We start from the raw sequence: 16,049 nt of genomic DNA on the forward strand, positions 1-16,049 counted from the left end.
AATATTTTTAAATTGTTATACGATTATACTGTATTTATATATCATGTATATTATATTTACATCAAATAAGTTCTAATTCTCTAGATCTATGCAACAATCCTGTGAAAAATACTGGTGAAGACTTAACTGTTGAAGTTAACATGCTTAAACATGTTAAAAATGTTTCCAAGTTTTAGTGGCATATAATATATATTCATGAACTTCCTAGAAAAACATTGACGACACAAGATAATGTTTTGCTTACACTACAGTAATACGTAAAACTTTTCAGGTCCAGATGCATACATCATTTTACATGTACATGCTTTTTAATAATCAGAAAGGGGAGGTGGTACTTCAATATTTTGTAGGTAGTGGCTGCATGGTGTGCCATTTCTGCCATAAAAATGTTTGCGTTTTAATATTAACATTCACTGAAATTCAGTACTTTTAGTTATATAATATTTAGAATATGAATAAGGAGACAAATTTCCAGGGTTAATTTTGGAACTTGTCTGAAAGGCATGAAAGGTAAACTATCAAATGAAATTGATTTAATTTAATGTAATTAAGATTTTCAATATCTTATTTATATTATGATATGTATATCATAACCCAAATCAATATGCAATTATCAAACATAAAATAATTTTGATAAAGGATGTCATAATAAATTATGACCCATTTTTTTGGCACATCCCTGTATACATACTAGGTACCCCATGGCGGATCCAGGGGGAGGGTTCCGGGGCTTGGACCCCCTTTTTTTTGGACGATCAATGCATTTGAATGGGGATATATAGTTGGAACCCCCCTTTGTCCTGGGTTGGGAACCCCCCCCCCCCCCTTTTTGAAATGGCTAGATCCGCCCCTGGATGAATGATTGATTGATTGGTGTTTCATAGCAATCAGTTTTTGTTGGTGGAGGAAGCCAGAGCCTCAGGAGAGAATGTATATGCCAACATGGCCATTGAGACAGTAAGCCAAAGACACAAAATACAAAAGGCATCTGTAGGTCAAATTAAAGTTTTGGTTTGTGACCCGGAATGTTTTTGCTTAATAGATCATCTCTGATGTATGACTATTGAACAGCTAAAGCGGTAAACAACTATTACCTATATTATTCATTTATTGCAATTGTACTTATTGTTTTGAGAGAAGGTTAGCTTTCTGGTAATAAGACCAGTCATGGCCAGACATGGAAACTATTTTGAGAGAAGGTTAGCTTTCTGGTAGTAAGACCAGTCATGGTTTTGAGAGAAGGTTAGCTTTCTGGTAGTAAGACCAGTCATGATTTAGAGAGAAGGTTAGCTTACTGGAAGTAATACCAGTCATGGTTTTGAGAGACGGTTGGCTTTCTGGTAGTAAGACCAGTCATGATTTAGAGAGAAGGTTAGCTTTCTGGTAGTAAGACCAGTCATGATTTAGAGAGAAGGTTAGCTTTCTGGTAGTAAGACCAGTCATGGTTTTAAGAGACGGTTAGCTTTCTGGTAGTAAGACCAGTCATGATTTAGAGAGAAGGTTGGCTTTCTGGTAGTAAGACCAGTTATGGTTTTGAGAGAAGGTTAGCTTTCTGGTAGTAAGACCAGTCAAGATTTTGAGAGAAGGTTAGCTTTCTGGTAGTAAGACCAGTCAAGATTTAGAGAGAAGGTTGGCTTTCTGGTAGTAAGACCAGTCTTGATTTAGAGAGAAGGTTAGCTTTCTGGTAGTAAGACCAGACATGATTTAGAGAGAAGGTTGGCTTTCTGGTTGTAAGACCAGTCATGATTTAGAGAGAAGGTAAGCTTTCTGGTAGTAAGACCAGTCATGATTTAGAGAGAAGGTTGGCTTTCTGGTAGTAAGACCAGTCATGATTTAGAGAGAAGGTTGGCTTTCTGGAAGTAAGACCAGTCATGGTTTTGAGAGAAGGTTAGCTTTTTGATAATAAGAACAGTCATGGTGTTTAGAAAATGTTAGCTTTCTGGTAGTAAGACCAGTCATAATTTATAGAGAAGGTTAGCTTTCTGGAAGTAAGACCAGTCATGGTTTTGAGAGAAGGTTAGCTTTCTGATAATAAGACCAATCATTGTGTTTAGAAAATGTTAGCTTTCTGGTAGTTAGACCAGTCATAATTTAGAGAGAAGGTTAGCTTTCTGGTAGTAAGACCAGTCATGATTTTGAGAGAAGGTTAGCTTTCTGATATAAAGACCAGTCATGATTTAGAGAGACGGTTGGCTTTCTGGCAGTAAGACCAGTCATGATTTAGAGAGAAGGTTAGCTTTCTGGTAGTAAGACCAGTCATGATTTAGAGAGAAGGTTAGCTTTCTGGTAGTAAGACCAGTTATGATTTAGAGAGAAGGTTGGCTTTCTGGTAGTAAGATCAGTCATGATTTAGATAGAAGGTTAGCTTTCTGGAAGAAAGACCAGTCATGATTTAGAGAGAAGGTTATGTTACGGCCAGAAATCGCCTTTAAATTGTAGCCAACAAAAGACACAAATCAATAATAAAATTTAACAATATTTAATATACAAAAGATTACAAAAAGTTTTACACAAATATTACTGTCAACTTAACTGTCAAAATATGAGTCCAATCTGTATCCGGAAATCTTTCGGAATCCAATTTGAATATTACGTTCACTACTAATGTCACAATCCAGTATGATGTTGTTTGTAGAATAAAAGTGTCAATCCAAATGCTGTGAATACTAATGTCTATCAATGTCTATGTCCAAGTTTTAATTATGAGAGTTTAACTTTAGTGTCTGTATATATAGTGTTGTCATGGAAAATTCTAGTACACTCTATAATGGAACATTGTGGAAAATCCTGGAAAGTTACAACGGAAGTTTCTGGAATAACGTAGAAGTTTAAATTACGCATCTTTTATAAGGATCATTCTAGAAAGTTCCAATCATTCTGTGATTGTTCCAGTGATTCCTAAACTGCACACTTATAAGATTATTTGGTAAACAACTATCAGGCCATACAACACAAATTAGGCCAACATAAATAAACATAATAATTACAATATCATAACACCTCCCCCCTAAAAAGAAGTTTTAGTGTAACAAAAACTTATCATGAATAATCGTTAACAAAAATACATTATATATACAAAGTGATTTAATAAGCTCTAGATAAAGCATCAGCTATTACATTATCTTTACCCTTAATATGTTTTACAATTACATCATATTCCTGTAACAATAAACTCCACCTAGTCAACCTCTGATTCTTGTTTCTCATTTTATGCATGAAGGTGAGAGGATTATGATCAGTATAAACAAGAATAGGATATACAGTGGGATTCAAATATACATCAAAATGTTGAAGTGCTGACAACATTGCAAGACACTCTTTTTCAATAGTTGAATAATTTTTCTGATGTTTATCTAATTTCTTAGAAAAATATGATATAGGTTTTTCAACATTATCATCTGTCTCTTGATATAAAACAGCTCCTATTCCTACATCGCTTGCATCAACGGCAAGTTTAAATTGTTTTTCAAAGTCTGGAGTAATCAGAACTGGACTATTAATTAAAAGTGATTTGCTATTTTCAAAAGCTTTTTGACAATTTCCGCTCCAGATAAATTTAGAATCTTTCCGTAAAAGATGAGTCAATGGTTGAACAACAGTAGCAAAATTTGAACAGAATTTCCTGTAAAATCCAATCATGCCTAAATATCTCATAAGTTGTTTTCTTCTTTAATTATTTCAATTTTCAGTTTTTCCATCTCTAGCCTTTCCCTCATTTCAAGTTCTTTTATTTTCTCCCTCTCCTTCATTTCCAGTTCTTTTAATTTAAATTCATCTTCTTTTTCTTTCTTTTTCATTTCTAACCTTTCCTTCATTTCCAGTTCTGCTTGTTTTAATTTAAATTCATGTTCTAATTCAAGCTGTTTTAATTTAAAGGCATCTACATTTTCGACCTTAAGTTCAAGAGCCTCTTCACCTAAAATTTCTGCGTCAACTAATTTGTCTATAACCAAATTTTTTATAATTTGTTTTCTCATAGATACTTTAAAATTTAACTGCAGATGTTTAGCAAGCTACACTAATTCGTCTTTCTTTAAATTATCAAAACTCTCCAGGTCTGGCGTTTTCAAAAATTTACCAGCATCAAATGCCATTTTGTAGATTTTTGTTGGCTAGTTATAATACAAATACTAAACAAATTTTGAATAAAATATTTTCAGTCTCCCGGACGAGCCCCCAAATTTCTGTTACGGCCAGAAATCGCCTTTAAATTGTAGCCAACAAAAGACACAAATCAATAATAAAATTTAACAATATTTAATATACAAAAGATTACAAAAAGTTTTACACAAATATTACTGTCAACTTAACTGTCAAAATATGAGTCCAATCTGTATCCGGAAATCTTTCGGAATCCAATTTGAATATTACGTTCACTACTAATGTCACAATCCAGTATGATGTTGTTTGTAGAATAAAAGTGTCAATCCAAATGCTGTGAATACTAATGTCTATCAATGTCTATGTCCAAGTTTTAATTATGAGAGTTTAACTTTAGTGTCTGTATATATAGTGTTGTCATGGAAAATTCTAGTACACTCTATAATGGAACATTGTGGAAAATCCTGGAAAGTTACAACGGAAGTTTCTGGAATAACGTAGAAGTTTAAATTACGCATCTTTTATAAGGATCATTCTAGAAAGTTCCAATCATTCTGTGATTGTTCCAGTGATTCCTAAACTGCACAGTTATAAGATTATTTGGTAAACAACTATCAGGCCATACAACACAAATTAGGCCAACATAAATAAACATAATAATTACAATATCATAACAGTTAGCTGTCTGGTAGTAAGACCAGTCATGATTTAGAGAGACGGTTGGCTTTCTGGCAGTAATACCAGTCAAGATTTAGAGAGAAGGTTAGCTTTCTGGTAGTAAGACCAGTCATGATTTAGAGAGAAGGTTAGCTTTCTGGTAGTAAGACCAGTCATGATTTAGAGAGAAGGTTAGCTTTCTGGTAGTAAGATCTGTTATGATTTAGAGAGAAGGTTGGCTTTCTGGTAGTAAGACCAGTCATGATTTAGAGAGAATGTTAGCTTTCTGGTAGTAAGACCAGTCATGATTTAGAGAGAAGGTTGGCTTTCTGGTAGTAACACCAGTCATGATTTAGAGAGAAGGTTAGCTTTCTGGTAGTAAGACCAGTCATGATTTTGAGAGAAGGTAAACTTTCTGGTAGTAAGACCAGTCGTGGTTTTTGAGAGAATGTTAACTTTCTGGTAGTAAGACCAGTCATGATTTAGAGAGAATGTTGGCTTTCTGGTAGTAAGACCAGTCATGGTTTTTGAGAGAAGGTTAGCTTTCTGGAAGTAAGACCAGTCATGGTTTTGAGAGAAGGTTAGCTTTTTGAGAATAAGAACAGTCATGGTGTTTAGAAAATGTTAGCTTTCTGGTAGTAAGACCAGTCGTGAGTTTTAGAGAGAAGGTTAGCTTTCTGGTAGTAAGACCAGTCCTAATTTAGAGAGAAGGTTAGCTTTCTGGTAGTAAGACCAGTCATGGTTTTGAGAAAAAGTTAGCTTTCTAGTAGTAAGGCCAGTCATGATTTAGAGAGAAGGTTGGCTTTCTGGTAGTAAGACCAGTCATGATTTTGAAAAAAAGGTAAACTGTCTGGTAGTAAGATCAGTCATGGTTTTGAGAAAAGGTTGGCTTTCTGACAGTAAGACCAGTCGTGGTTTTTGAGAGAATGTTAGCTTTCTGGTAGTAAGACCAGTCATGATTTGGAGAGAATGTTGGCTTTCTGGTAGTAAGATCAGTCATGGTTTTTGAGAGAAGGTTAGCTTTCTGGAAGTAAGACCAGTCATGGTTTTGAGAGAAGGTTAGCTTTTTGATAATAAGAACAGTCATGGTGTTTAGAAAATGTTAGCTTTCTGGTAGTAAGACCAGTCATAATTTAGAGAGAAGGTTAGCTTTCTGGTAGTAAGACCAGTCTTGATTTAGATAGAAGGTAAGCTTTCTAGTAGTAAGACCAGTCATGATTTAGAGAAAATGTTAGCTTTCTGGTAGTAAGACCAGTCATGATTTAGAGAGAAGGCTAGCTTTCTGGTAGTAAGACCAGTCATGGTGTTGAGAAAAGGTTGGCTTTCTGACAGTAAAACCAGTCGTGGTTTTTGAGAGAATGTTAGCTTTCTGGTAGTAAGACCAGTCATGATTTAGAGAGAATGTTGGCTTTCTGGTAGTAAGACCAGTCATGGTTTTTGAGAGAAGGTTAGCTTTTTGGAAGTAAGACCAGTCATGGTTTTGAGAGAAGGTTAGCTTTTTGATAATAAGAACAGTCATGCTGTTTAGAAAATGTTAGCTTTCTGGTAGTAAGACCAGTCATGAGTTTTAGAGAGAAGGTTAGCTTTCTGGTAGTAAGACCAGTCATGATTTAGAGAGAAGGTTAGCTTTCTGGTAGTAAGACCAGTTATGATTTAGAGAGAAGGTTGGCTTTCTGGTAGTAAGATCAGTCATGATTTAGATAGAAGGTTAGCTTTCTGGAAGTAAGACCAGTCATGATTTAGATAGAAGGTTGGCTTTCTGGTAGAAAGACCAGTCATGATTTAGAGAGAAGGTTGGCTTTCTGGTAGTAAGACCAGTCATGATTTAGAGAGAAGGTTGGCTTTCTGGTAGTAAGACCAGTACTGATTTAGAGAGAAGGTTGGCTTTCTGGAAGTAAGACCAGTCATGGTTTATAGAGAAGGTTAGCTTTCTGGTAGTAAGACCAGTCCTGGTTTTGAGAAAAAGTTAGCTTTCTGGTAGTAAGACCAGTCATGATTTAGAGAGAAGGTTAGCTTTCTGGTAGTAAGACCAGTCATGGTTTTGAGAAAAAGTTAGCTTTCTGGTAGTAAGACCAGTCATGATTTAGAGAGAAGGTTGGCTTTCTGGTAGTAAGACCAGTCATGATTTAGAGAGAAGGTTGGCTTTCTGGTAGTAAGACCAGTCAAGATTTAGAGAGAAGGTTGGCTTTCTGGTAGTAAGACCAGTCATGATTTAGAGAGAAGGTTAGCTTTCTGGTAGTAAGACCAGTCATGGTTTTGAGAAAAGGTTAGCTTTCTGGCAGTAAGATCAATCATGGTTTTTGAGAGAAGGTTAGCTTTCTGGTAGTAAGACCAGTCATGATTTAGAGAGAAGGTTAGCTTTCTGGTAGTAAGACCAGTTATGATTTAGAGAGATCGTTGGCTTTCTGGTAGTAAGACCAGTCATGGTTTATAGAGAAGGTTGGCTTTCTTGTAGTAAGACCAGTCATGATTTAGAGAAAAAAATGGCTTTCTGGCAGTAAGACCAGTCGTGGTTTTTGAGAGAAGGTTAGATTTCTGGTAGTAAGACCAGTCATGGTTTAGAGAGAAGGTTGGCTTTCTAATAGTCAGACCAGTCATGGTTTTTGAGAGAAGGTTAGCTTTCTGGAAGTAAGACCAGTCATGGTTTTGAGAGAAGGTTAGCTTTCTGATAATAAGACCAGTCATGGTTTTGAGAAAATGTTAGCTGTCTGGTAGTAAGACCAGTCATAATTTAGAGAGAAGGTTAGCTTTCTGGTAGTAAGACCAGTCATGATTTAGAGAGAAGGTTGGCTTTCTGGTAGTAAGACCAGTCGTGATTTAGAGAGAAGGTTGACTTTCTTGTAGTAAGACCAGTCATGATCTAGAGAAAAGGTTGGCTTTCTGGCAGTAAGACCAGTTGTAGTTTTAGAGAGAAGGTTGGCTTTCTGGTTGTAAGACCAGTCATGATTTAGAGAGAAGGTTAGCTTTCTGGTAGTAAGACAAGTCATGATTTAGAGAGAAGGTTAGCTTTCTGGTAGTAAGACCTGTCATGATTTAGAGAGAAGGTTGGCTTTCTGGTAGTAAGACCAGTCATGATTTAGAGAGAAGAATGACTTTCTTGTAGTAAGACCAGTCAAGATTTAGAGAGAAGGTTAGCTTTCTGGTAGTAAGACCAGTCATGATTTTGAGAGAAGGTAAACTTTCTGGTAGTAAGATCAGTCATGATTTAGAGAGAAGGTTAGCTCTCTGGTAGTAAGACCAGTTATGATTTAGAGAAAAGGTTGGCTTTCTGGTAGTAAGACCAGTCATGATTAAGAGAGAAGGTTGGCTTTCTGGTAGTAAGACCAGTCATGATTTTGTGAAAATGTTAGCTTTCTGGTAGTAAGACCAGTCATGATTTAGAGAAAAGGTTGGCTTTCTGGCAGTAAGACCAGTTGTGGTTTTAGAGAGAAGGTTGGCTTTCTGGTTGTAAGACCAGTCATGATTTAGAGAGAAGGTTAGCTTTCTGGTAGTAAGACCAGTCATGAGTTTTTGAGAGAAGGTTAGCTTTCTGGAAGAAAGACCAGTAATAATTTAGAGAGAAGGTTAGCTTTCTGGTAGTAAGACCAGTCATGATTTAGAGAGAAGGTTAGATTTCTGGTAGTAAGAACAGTCATGATTTAGAGAGAAGGTTAGCTTTCTGGTAGTAAGACCAGTCATGATTTAGAGAGAAGGTTAGCTTTCTGGTAGTAAGACCAGTTATGATTTAGAGAAAAGGTTAGCTTTCTGGCAGTAAGATCAGTCATGGTTTTTGAGAGAAGGTTAGATTTCTGGTAGTAAGACCAGTCATGATTTAGAGAGAAGGTTAGCTTTCTGGTAGTAAGACCAGTTATGATTTAGAGAGATCGTTGGCTTTCTGGTAGTAAGACCAGTCATGGTTTATAGAGAAGGTTGGCTTTCTTGTAGTAAGACCAGTCATGATTTAGAGAAAAAATGGCTTTCTGGCAGTAAGACCAGTCGTGGTTTTTGAGAGAAGGTTAGATTTCTGGTAGTAAGACCAGTCATGGTTTAGAGAGAAGGTTGGCTTTCTAATAGTCAGACCAGTCATGGTTTTTGAGAGAAGGTTAGCTTTCTGGAAATAAGACCAGTCATGGTTTTGAGAGAAGGTTAGCTTTCTGATAATAAGACCAGTCATGGTTTTGAGAAAATGTTAGCTTTCTGGTAGTAAGGCCAGTCATAATTTAGAGAGAAGGTTAGCTTTCTGGTAGTAAGACCAGTCATGATTTAGAGAGAAGGTTGGCTTTCTGGTAGTAAGACCAGTCGTGATTTAGAGAGAAGGTTGACTTTCTTGTAGTAAGACCAGTCATGATCTAGAGAAAAGGTTGGCTTTCTGGCAGTAAGACCAGTTGTGGTTTTAGAGAAAAGGTTGGCTTTCTGGTTGTAAGACCAGTCATGATTTAGAGAGAAGGTTAGCTTTCTGGAAGAAAGACAAGTCATGATTTAGAGAGAAGGTTAGCTTTCTGGTAGTAAGACCAGTCATGATTTAGAGAGAAGATTGACTTTCTTGTAGTAAGACCAGTCATGATTTAGAGAGAAGGTTAGCTTTCTGGTAGTAAGACCAGTCATGATTTTGAGAGAAGGTAAACTTTCTGGTAGTAAGATCAGTCATGATTTAGAGAGAAGGTTAGCTCTCTGGTAGTAAGACCAGTTATGATTTAGAGAGAATGTTGGCTTTCTGGTAGTAAGACCAGTCATGATTAAGAGAGAAGGTTGGCTTTCTGGTAGTAAGACCAGTCATGATTTTGAGAAAATGTTAGCTTTCTGGTAGTAAGACCAGTCATGATTTAGAGAAAAGGTTGGCTTTCTGGCAGTAAGACCAGTTGTGGTTTTAGAGAGAAGGTTGGCTTTCTGGTTGTAAGACCAGTCATGATTTAGAGATGTTAGCTTTCTGGTAGTAAGACCAGTCATGAGTTTTTGAGAGAAGGTTAGCTTTCTGGAAGAAAGACCAGTAATAATTTAGAGAGAAGGTTAGCTTTCTGGTAGTAAGACCAGTCATGATTTAGAGAGAAGGTTAGATTTCTGGTAGTAAGACCAGTCATGATTTAGAGAGAAGGTTAGCTTTCTGGTAGTAAGACCAGTCATGATTTAGAGAGATCGTTAGCTTTCTGGTAGTAAGACCAGTCATGATTTAGAGAGAAGATTAGCTTTCTGGTAGTAAGACCAGTCATGATTTAGAGAGAAGGTTAGCTTTCTGGTAGTAAGACCAGTTATGATTTAGAGAGATCGTTGGCTTGCTGGTAGTAAGACCAGTCATGATTTAGAGAGAATGTTGTCTTTCTGGTAGTAAGACCAGTCATGATTTTGAGAAAATGTTAGCTTTCTGGTAGTAAGACCAGTCATGATTTAGAGAAAAGGTTGGCTTTCTGGCAGTAAGACCAGTTGTGGTTTTAGAGAGAAGGTTGGCTTTCTGGTTGTAAGACCAGTCATGATTTAGAGAGAAGGTTAGCTTTCTGGTAGTAAGACCAGTCATGAGTTTTTGAGAGAAGGTTAGCTTTCTGGAAGAAAGACCAGTAATAATTTAGAGAGAAGGTTAGCTTTCTGGTAGTAAGACCAGTCATGATTTAGAGAGAAGGTTAGATTTCTGGTAGTAAGACCAGTCATGATTTAGAGAGAAGGTTACCTTTCTGGTAGTAAGACCAGTCATGATTTAGAGAGAAGGTAGGCTTTTTGGTAGTAAGACCAGTCATGATTTAGAGAGGAGGTTAGCTTTCTTGTAGTAAGACCAGTTATGATTTAGAGAAAAGGTTAGCTTTCTGGTAGTAAGACCAGTCATGATTTAGAGAGAAGGTTAGCTTTCTGGTAGTAAGACCAGTTATGATTTAGAGAAAAGGTTAGCTTTCTGGTAGTAAGACCAGTCATGATTTAGAGAGAAGGTTAGCTTTCTGGTAGTAAGACCAGTCATGATTTTGAGAAAATGTTAGCTTTCTGGTAGTAAGACCAGTCATGAGTTTTTGAGAGAAGGTTAGCTTTCTGGAAGAAAGACCAGTCATAATTTAGAGAGAAGGTTAGCTTTCTGGTTGTAAGACCAGTCATGATTTAGAGAGAAGGTTGACTTTCTTGTAGTAAGACCAGTCATGATCTAGAGAAAAGGTTGGCTTTCTGGCAGTAAGACCAGTTGTGGTTTTAGAGAGAAGGTTGGCTTTCTGGTTGTAAGACCAGTCATGATTTAGAGAGAAGGTTAGCTTTCTGGTAGTAAGACCAGTCATGATTTAGAGAGAAGGTTAGCTTTCTGGTAGTAAGACCAGTCATGATTAAGAGAGAAGGTTGGCTTTCTGGTAGTAAGACCAGTCATGATTTAGAGAAAAGGTTGGCTTTCTGGCAGTAAGACCAGTCATGATTTAGAGAGAAGGTTAGCTTTCTGGTAGTAAGACCAGTCGTGGTTTTTGAGAGAAGGTTAGATTTCTGGTAGTAAGACCAGTCATGGTTTTGAGAGAAGGTTAGCCTTCTGGTAGTAATTGACCAGGCATGATTTAGAGAGAAGGTTAGCTTTCTGGAAGTAAGACCAGTCATGGTTTTGAGAGAAGGTTGGCTTTCTGGTAGTAAGACCAGTCATGGTTTTTGGGAGAAGGTTAGCTTTCTGGAAGTAAGACCAGTTATGGTTTTGAGAGAAGGTTAGCTTACTGGTAGTAAGACCAGTCATGGCTTTGAGAGAAGGTTAGCTTTCTGGTAGTAAGACCAGTTATGGACATTGGGTAGGAAATACAGCTATTAAATCTTTACCAATGATATAACATTACAACCTAGGATGATGCTCCTATTACCATGATTAAAGGACGAAGATTCATAACATACTACATATGGAAACTTCATGTGACATAAACTATTTGTAGCGGTATCAGATTCAACCTGGAAGTTGTTAGTAATTGATGATATTTAATGTGTAGAAAACAAAAGGGCGTAATCAAAATAATGCAACTTTAAATCCCCTTCTGGCGAAGACGAAGGTGGTTCTAGGTTTGAACTCTGTTCGTCTTGTCCATCCATCAGTCCGGCAAATAATGCTTCTTCACTTTTTTCTTTGTGCTTGAAAATATTGACTTGATATTTGGTATCATATTTTCATTATAACAAGTTACAGATTAAGTTCGAATTTGTTCTGGTATGATGCTTTTGTGCAAAATTATGGTCCTTGCAGTTGGACTAGAAATTTACTCAAATAATTAGTTTTTTACACTTTTTTGTTCATCATGCATGAAGATATTGATTCGATATTTGGTCTTATGCTATCCTTCTGCAGCTATTTATTGGGTATCGCATAAATAGTTTGTCCACATTCATAGATTCTCTTATAAAACGGAAATGACCGACACGACTTTAATTTCATAGATTCTCGGGAATGCATGACTGTGCTAAATGCCGAAAGCTGTTACAACAAAGCATACATATACTTACTATTATAAATTTGTTGCTATGGTCTTATGCTGCAAGTTGATATCAATTTTGTATAGGTGGCTAAAATGTTGTGACCGCAACGTCAGTCAATCTAAGGTATGCGTTTGTAGGAATACGTTAACAAAATGACATTACCATTTTCTCCGATTTGTACTAAGTACCGTCGAGATTATAGGCAGAGCACAACTTTAGTGTTTGTTGCCCTGGCATTATGCCATCCTTCTGCAGCTATCTATTGGGGATCGCAAAAAAAGTTTATCTACATTCATAGATTCTCTTATAAAACGGAAATGACCTACATGACTGTCAAAGGTTCTCGGGAGTGTGCTATAAATGCCGAAAGCTGTTACAACAAAGCATACATCTATTGTTTTAAATTTGTTGCTATGGTCTTGTGCTACAAGTTGATATCATTTTTTTATAGGTGGTTCAAATGTTGTGTCTGTCAATCTTAGGTATGCGTTTATGGGTCATTATAAAAAAAAGAGTGCAAATTTAGATGAAGGACTATTTGGAAAAAGGATGTCATTGTTTAAAACAATTAAATGTGTATTCTATAGTATGGTAGCAACTTTTTTCAGTAATATGCAAGGGAAAAATGAAGAGTTCCTTCAATTTTAACAATTTTATGTCATCCTTTGATAGAATCGTCAGAATCATTAAGGATGTTTTTATAACATTTCATACTGTAAACTCAGGCGCGGATCCAGAGGGGGGGGGGGTTCCCGGGAGTTGGAACCCCCCTTTTTTTGGACGATCAATGCATTTGAATGGGGACATGTAATTGGAACCCCCCCCCCTTTGTCCTGGGTTAGGAACCCCCCTTTTTAAATGGCTGGATACGCCCCTGAAACTGTATATAGTGTATCACAAAACATTCATATCTAACATATGCAAGTGTTATTTTGATACATTTTGATATATTTTCATGTCTTTTGACTTAAAAAGACCAAACAACATAGTTTTGCGTGTTTTTTTTTATAATGGCCCTTATAATAATACGTTAACAAAATCACATTACCGGTCCTGTTAACGTTATTGGATGACATCATTTTCAGCGATTTTTTCCTAGGTACCGGCAAGTTTATAGTAGAGCACAACTTTAGTGTTATAAGTTTGTTGCCCTAGTATTATGCTATCTTTCTGCAGCTATCTATTGGCCAGGGGATCGCATAAATAGTTTGTCCACCGATTCCATGACTAAGTTGTTCTCTTTATAAAACGGAAGTGACCGACAAGACTGTGATAGATTCTCGGGAGTGTGCTAAGTGCCGAAAGTTGTTACAACAAAGCATACATCTACTTTTATAAATTTGTTGCCATGTTCTTGTGCTACAAGTTGATATCATTTTTTATAGGTGGCTCAGACATTGTGGTCGCAACGTCTGTCAATCTAAGGTATACGTTTATACGAATATGTTAACAAAATGACATTACCCGCTAACCAGTGGCGGATCCAGAAATTTTCATAAGTGGGGATGGTCGGTCCACTGACTGCCTAAGAGGGGACTTGCGTAGGTCATGCTTCAGTGATTCCAACCAAATTTTTCCCAGACGAGGGGGACGCGGGCACCCTGGGCCTCACTTCTAAATCCGCTTCTGCTAACGTTATTGAATTTTATCATTTTCTCCGATTTTCCCCAAGTACCGACGAGTTTAAACAACCCTTTAGGCGAGTTGCAATGGAAATGAAAGATTTTTGGCAGAAAATATAAAGATACAGATCCCGGATACAGATAGAAAGTGTTGTTAATTAACCTTTTTCAATTATGCCGTGAAGCAAGAATACATATGAAGTTCGATGACCTCCATTTTCTCATTTTCTTATCTAAAAGCATGTTATAATGTAAGAGCTATATATCTTCCTACATTTGATCATTAAATTCTACGATGTAGTTTTGTTTTAACACAACGTGAAAATTGGATTTTCCATGCATAATATATTTAGGTAAAAAATCTGACAATTTTGCCAACGGCGTGAAAAAAAAGTCAGGTGAACCCATACACATGATGCAGCACAGGCACTTGTTTCTATCCATTGGAAGACCCACTATCAACGAGCTCGTAATATACGTTGATAGTGGGTCTTCCAATGGATAGAAACAAGTGCCTGTGTGATACAGTCATACTTTTTATTATATTTAAAAAAAAAAAGCATGATTAAAACTTTATTTTGACAAATTATTAAAATCGTTATATGGATTGTAATAAAGGCAACAGTACTATACCGCTGTTCTGTTCGAAAAACGCGCCAGCCATCTTAAACATATTTGAAATTCCCGCTTTCTCAAAAGGAAAAGTGAAAGCGGTCACATGACTTGCTGGCAAGGTAAACAAGGGTAAAAATGGATGCCGAGGTCTGCTAAATTGGAAGGACCTATTACGTCGATAAAATGATTTATCCTTGACACTATAACTGACTACGTATGTTTCTTATGATATATACTTCCATAAAAATATCTTTCACCGGGAAAATACCACGAAGAACTCACTGATAATGGATAAAAAGCACATGTTTTAGTATAATTTTCGAAACTTACTGGAATGGCATCAAGTTTAGATTGAAATTACGGGTTTCTTTAAACTTAAAAAGTATGATTAAACTCACAAACTTGACAGAGTATGGCAGTGATAGATCTGTTTTCAAAGAAGATATGCATTGTTATTGGATTTTGGTTTATATTGCTCAAAACATGCAAAAGACAGCAATGAATTTTATTACTGTCTGTATCAGTATATCAATTATCAATACACCTTATCGTTATTTGTCCGCCATTGCTGGATATCACACAGGTTCCGGTAAAATTTTGACATCATAAAACAAAATATCTGACACCACAATGGAAAAGTGATTGTTGTATGCGTCAAAAGTTCAAGCAGCCGGGATTAGCGTTAAGGTGTATTCCCCCCCAAAAAATGTATGATATGCCCTTCGCTGTTAACACTATGTATGATGTATACCAGTTAACTACATGTAGCAAATATTTTCGCCCAAAAACATTTTTGATACGTGCGACTGTGCATTAATCTTGATTCTAATATGACGACCTATTATTGTCAACCAGTATAATCACAATATATCTACCGTACCTTTAGCGTAAATACAGTAATACGCAAAAAGGCTGTTTTGCGTTACGACCAACTTATTTATACTACCAGATATTCTCAATTTTCTACATCAAAACCCCCAGTTTACGTAGGTAAAGATTCAGATACAATATATCTTTTCTACAGCCAATCAATCAAATAATCCATCTTTCTTTCATGGCATCAGCAAGTATCAGATATTTTCTATTGTGACATAAAAAATAGTGGGAACCTCTGTGATGTCCAGTAATGGTGGACAAATAGTGATATCAATGTGTCTTTCACTTTACAGGTTTAAATATCGACTTTAAGTCAAATTTTCAATGGAATAAATAAATGTCACAGTAGATAAAAGAAGATGTGGTATGATTGTCAATGAGACAACTCTCCACAAGTGACCAAATGACACAGAAATTAACAACTATAGGTCACCTTCACCAATGACCAAAGTCCATACAGCATAGTTAACTATCAACAAATGATCAAAGGCCCTGAAATTACAATGTAAAATTAAACAATTCAAAGGAGAAAACTAACAGCCTAATTTATGTACCAAAAATGAATGAAAAACAAACACATAAACAAACAACAACCACTGAATTCCAGGCTCCTGACTTGGGACAGGTACATACATACAGGATGTGATTGGGTTTAACATGTAAGCAGGATCCTAACCCTCCCCCTAACCTGGGACAGTGGTGTAATAGTACAACATAAGAACGAATTATAAAATTCAGTTGAAAAAATCTTAACTCATTAGATGGACACAAAAACAAATACTGCACAGTCAGAGT

General features: G+C 36.4%; 1 protein-coding gene across 1 annotated transcript in view; it reads left to right on the forward strand.

Moving 5' to 3' along the window:
• The first annotated feature begins 14,501 nt into the window (after positions 1-14,501).
• LOC143085234 (WD repeat-containing protein 17-like) overlaps positions 14,502-16,049 on the forward strand; it is a 57,899-nt gene continuing 56,351 nt past the window's right edge. Inside the window, exon 1 of the mRNA XM_076261471.1 lies at positions 14,502-14,592. The gene's annotated coding sequence lies outside the window, so the exon portion shown is untranslated. The remainder of the gene's footprint in view (positions 14,593-16,049) is intronic.

The sequence above is a fragment of the Mytilus galloprovincialis genome, chromosome 8 (genome assembly GCF_965363235.1).
Source record: "Mytilus galloprovincialis chromosome 8, xbMytGall1.hap1.1, whole genome shotgun sequence".
In the NCBI taxonomy this organism is placed as follows: domain Eukaryota; kingdom Metazoa; phylum Mollusca; class Bivalvia; order Mytilida; family Mytilidae; genus Mytilus; species Mytilus galloprovincialis.